The sequence below is a fragment of the Sorex araneus genome, chromosome 6 (genome assembly GCF_027595985.1).
Source record: "Sorex araneus isolate mSorAra2 chromosome 6, mSorAra2.pri, whole genome shotgun sequence".
Taxonomy (NCBI): Eukaryota; Metazoa; Chordata; class Mammalia; order Eulipotyphla; family Soricidae; genus Sorex; species Sorex araneus.
In genome coordinates, this window is record NC_073307.1 from 104904851 (window position 1) to 104910897 (window position 6047).

Here is a 6047-nt window from a genome sequence, read left to right on the forward strand (position 1 = left end):
CCTCCAGCATGGCTGCAGCTAGGTTCCGGTGGTCTTCGGCTGCCGGGAGCTCTGCTTCGGGTGGGGAAGGAAGCTGGAGCCCATCCCCTCCAAGGGGCCCCCAGGGAAGACAGCCAGGCATGCGGGCAAGAGACTCTCTACATCACTCTCTTCTGAGAGCTTGCTTTTAAGTCTCTGGATGTTGACCGTTGATGGGATAACACACACCTGGGTTCCTCTTTTTTCCTATAAACAATGCAATTGTTTTGGGGGGTGGGGCACACCAAGAACTGCTCAGGGCTTACTCTAGCCCTGAAATCAATTGATTTTCAAAGTGAATTTTAGGATCTATGGACAGAATATGCAATTTATTCATGAATGTTGGCACCTGAACTCCACACTGGTTATACAGTTTCTGCAAGAAATACTAACTTTAAATGACATAATCATCTAATCATCAGTCTTCAAGAGCTTTTTATTTCTGAATCTCAATTTTCTTTATGCCCTAAAAGTTCTCCAAGACAGCTGGTAGCTAGAACTTACTCTTGGGCAGAAAGTTCAGAGCATAAAGAAATATCCCACTACTCAACCCTCTTGATTAAATTTGATGTCATATATTTTCCTGGTTCTGGTCCATAACCCCATAAGTTCTAATACTTGCTGTTGCAATCACCTATGAACTGAATTTCACCTCGTTTTTCCCATTTCACTACCTGTCTATATCTTTGACTAGCAATTATTGGAAGATAATTTGTTTCTGTGTTAACTTCTCCATATCAGTATTTTTAAAATTTTGCAGTTAAAATGGTCAATTTACCTGAATGACTATCAGAATATATGAAATATTAAGTCCAGTGGTAGTGTTTTATTCACATTAGCAAACTAAAGACAAACATAGTCTGTTAGATAGCAGTGTTCTAAATATGTTTACTAAGTTGAATGAATGAATGAGTGACTTGGCAAATTCTTATCGTGCTATATATAAGTAATCTTTCTTTCTAACAAATATCCTCTTAGTTTCTGTATTAAATCTCTAATCTCTATCTCCTTGTTGTTTGCTTAGATGTCAATATTGGAAGACCTTGTCATGTAATAAAAATACCTTTATAAGTTGGCTCTTAAATCCATCTTCAGTCTCTTTCCTATTAATCCTGCTTATGTAATTTCTTTACTTACATAGAAAAATAGCATTAAGGATTCTAATTTTGTGATAAGTTTTTATACTACTTTGTTCCTAATGCATTTCATGACACCAAAGGGGACTACTGAAATATAGCAATTATCAGTCATTGTGTATGTTTTAGGTACTTTGAGCAGTTTATATGTTATATGCCACAATTCTCATATCAAATGTACTACAAATATAATTACTATATATGTATACATATATGTGTATGTATATATACATATATGTTCATATTATGGAAGAAGTCTACGTGATTCTTCAATTTTCTCAAGAACATACTAAAAATTCCTGATTCATGAACTTTGTATCTTCATCAATCAATATATAGTTCCTAAATTGAACTGTGAAATTGAGTTCAATTATTCCTAATATATCATTCTGCAAGGTACTTCATATTTCCTAAAACATTTTTTCTACCATTAACTCTTAAGAATCTACTTTAAAAATCACTCTTTTGGGGGGCTGGAGAGATAGCACAGCAGGTAGGGTGTTTGCCTTGCACGCGGCCGACCCGGGTTCAAATCCCAGCATCCCATATGGTCCCCTGAGCACCGCCAGGAGTAATTCCTGAGTGCAGAGCCAGGAGTAACCCCTGTGCATCGCCAGGTGTGACCCAAAAAGCTAAATAAATAAATAAATAAATAAAAAACACTCTTTTGAAAAATTTTTTCGACCCCATAACCTCCTATTATTCACCTACTCTAATACTCTTTCACAGTTTGTATTCCTTCTTGTCATGTCAGAAGGGAATTTCATGTCAACACATGGGAATCCTATTGATTCTTGAAGAGAATTGCATACTTATAATCACATTTCCCAGTGATAATGGTAGCACTACAACTGATGAAATGTTTCCTTAAACAGAAAGATCCCTTTTGACCTCACCTAGAATATGAACATGTGTTTTTAAGTAATGCAGATTCTTTTTCACCCACAAATCTGGGAATAACCCATAATGATGAATAATATTTAGATTTTGTTTTATGTATTTACTTTCATTTCATATTTTAGTCTCTGTCTATAAAATGTTAACTTAATGTTCAGTATATGAACTCTTAAAGAGAGAAACTGAAAAAAATCTTTAGCCATCCACCACTGCTACAACTGTATATAGGAGGAAAGTAAAGTTTTTTCTTAGTTTATGTGATACATACTAGTCAAGAAACTCATTAACAAAATTCCTCACTAACTTCAAATTACTTAAGCATTTGACCAGAAATTATATGTTTTATGAACTAAAGTCCATACATATGGTCTGACAACTGAAACCTTTTCTGTTTCCTGGTATGAAAGTAAATTTGCAAAATAAGTATTTGATGAATAATGACTGATAATTTTATGACATCTATTGGGGTAACATAAAGAGTATTTTAATTTTAAAAGGGATATATTGAAAGCAATATCACACTCCAACTTAGTGATCTCCTTCTCTTCATGGTGGTGTTTCCAGTGGACTTTCATTTAGGTATTCAACTTCTCCTTTTCATGCCATCTGTCTGTAAATCTCCTGCTGGGGATTCAGATAGTAGTCATCACTCGAGGTTGAAAACATCTGGCCACACACCTTAAGCCTCAGCATGACTCAGCATGACTCAGCAAAGCCACCCAGAGCCAGATCCTGGCCTACAAGAATATGCAGAGTAAGAAAACAGGCCGTTGATTTAAATGGGGAGCCTGGCAGAAATGGCTAAGCTTAGACTTTGGGAAGGCAATAGAAGGATGAAAATTGATTTGTTATAATCAATATTACCTGTCCTTAATCTTTTTCAGTAGTTTTAGAACTAGCTAAAATCCTGATGGAGAATAATTTAGTCTTTGTAGAGTGTTATGGTTCCACTCATTTGTGCCTGATCATAAAGAAAGATTTCATGCTTCATCACAATAAACTTTGCCATCCCCCTGTTCTTCTCATTCAAGGTTTCATAAATCTACACACATGAGACAAATTTTAAAAAGAGCAAGGAATCAGAAAGAATCTACAATGATTAAAATCCTCTAATATGAAATGAGAATGTGAATGTTTTAATCAAACAGGGTTACAAGGGATTATTAGGGACTCAATGACCCCAATACCATCTACACCCTTTATTTTATTTAATTTATTTTTTTAATTGAATCATCATGAGATAAACAGTTACAAGGTTATTCATGATTGGGTTTCAGTCCAATGCACATTTTCCAGCACCAATGTCCTCTGTTTCCCTCCTGCCACCGTCCTGCTGGCCTGCCTTTATGACAGTCACTTTCTCTCTCTCTTTCTCTTTCTCTTTGTCTCTGCCTGTCTGTCTGTCTGTCTCTCTCCCTCTCTCTTTCTGGGCCTTGTGGTTTACAATATAGGTTAGAGGTTATCATTTACGAGTTATGTTCCTAAGCTACTATCAGCTCAGTTTTTGTCCAAAGTGATCATTTCCAACCATCAATGCTGATCTCTTTATATCCTCGGCCATGCTGCTTAATGTTCATATCTTTTATAAATAATGAACTATTATTTATTAATGAAACATAAGAGCATAACATAATTTTTTGCATAGGGTTGTTAAGTGATAGATTAAAGTTTTTTCATAAGTAGATACAGCTTCAGTAAATGCTTATTGTTATCTTTTAATATAAGCATATAATTGATGCTATTTAAAAGATGTCTGAAAATTTATTTTGGCATATTTGATGTTCTTAGTTTTTTTTTATACTTAAGGTATACAAAATGATTTGATATACATTGTACATAGTGAAATAATTACTGCAGTAGAGATACTTAGCATCTTTGCCATTTTTTATAACATGAGAATCTGAAAATTTTTCCTAACAAATTGTCAGTATTCAATATTGTATCATTAATTATAGTACTCGTGTTCTACATATTAAGGATCAATACTTATTCATCCTGCAGAACTTAACCTTTGTACCTCTTAACTAATTTCTGCCAGCTCCTTACTTCACCAATGTTTTATTTACTTCTTCTATGTGTTTGACATTTTTAGACTTCATATGTGAAATTATCCATTTTTTTCTTTATCTGGAATTTATTGATTTTAAATGTCAGCGTGCTAGGTACTAGTACTAGAATTAAATTAAGTTTAATTTAATTAATTATAATTAAGTTAAGTTTATTTTGAGTAGTACTCAGACTTTCCATAACAACTCTACAGTAGGTATTTGGACCATTGAATATTAGGTTGAAATTTTTAGTCTACATGTCTACTTTCTCTTCCTTTTCAGAGGGTAAAAGGTAATGTTGTCTGTGAGGAGACTAGGGTTAAACTCAGCAATGGTCAGGCCTTACTTCTGTCTCTGTTCTTAGAGACTCCTGGGGAGACTGGAAACCAAGTGGGATACCAGGGATCAAACCTAGGTTGACTTATGTAAGACAAGCTCCCCACCCACTGTACTATCACTCTGCCCCTACATACCCTTCATTAACCTTCACTAACCAGCTTTTCTTACTGTTTGCCCCTGCTATCGTGCCTTCTCTCTAATCTTCCCTTCACTTTTTTGTTAATTAATTTATTGTTCACAGTTCTGGAAAGTGATTCCAGATCTTTACACATGTAGGACAAGAGTTCTACCATTAACTACATCCTCAACCCCCCAGTTTTCTCTTGAGCAGGTGCCTGTACTCGCAAGGGAATCTAAGATCTGAGATTATAACTTAGAAGAGGAAACTTGATGTGACTTTTAAGAGGCATGGAGTAAGAGAGCTTAGAAAAAAATATATTACAGGTACTTTATAGAACTGAAGCTAAATTCTTCTATGCTGAATGTGGATGAGTAAGGCATTGTGAAAGCCAAACATAATATGAAGAAATTAACTAATAGAATAAGGTCTGCCACTGCTAATTCTGGGATTTCCTGCTGTCAGAGTTTTCTAAAGAAATGTGCAGAGAACATGCAGAACTTTTTCTCATACTTTGTGTTCTTAATTTATTACCACAGTGGTGCCCTTAATATGGTTTAATACCCACAGTGCTTGACATATGTTAGAATGTGTATTTGTCTAGAATTAAATAGATTAATATGTTTTTTCATTATGGAGAGGGAAGTTCTAAGTTATTGTGGAATAAAAGAGAAAATATTGGTTAAAATTAAGGAGTAACTGAATAACATAACTCTGAATAATATAACTGAATAACATAAAAACTCTTTCCCTCTACCAAAGTAAACATTTGGGAAGCAATGTCTGGGAATACCAGTGACATTGCTTATATACCATCTCAAAACCTATGTATCTATTATCCAAGGTAAAGCTTCCTTTTATTTTAAAGTTGCTTCCAAGTTTTTGTTTCCTTTTTTCTCTCTCAAAACTCCTTAATGTGAGTAACCGAAAGACTGGTTACTAAAATTAGTTTGCAGTAGTGACTGAAATGATCTCCAAACTCCAGAGGGGAGGCGAATGTGATACGTATTTCTGTTTTTGGGGGGTTCACAGTAGAAGTCTCGGTGGTATTTTGCTGCACTTTCTGCAGCAGCAGCACTAGGCTTATATGCTAGCCTCACACCTTGTAAAACTCTATGAGTTTTCAAAGATTAATCATCAAGTTTTCCACACTTAGAGAGGCATAATGTAATGTCATTACATTACATTGCACCATAATGTAAACAGTGGGATAGCAAAACCACCTCGTTTTATATCACAATTGACTACTTATTAGCTATTTGCCTTCAAATTTTATTTTTACATTTTCTGGGTCTTAATGTCCATGAGGATGACAGTCAGATGACAGTCAGAGACATTAAGCCACTGTGATATATGAATTAATTTATATAATAAACTCAGATATCTTAATTATAATTTATGTCTTAAAAGATAACAGATTATATCTAGGTGATTTATGACTTTTAAATCTTATGTTAATCAATAGACTACTTGCCCTTAAAATGTATTACA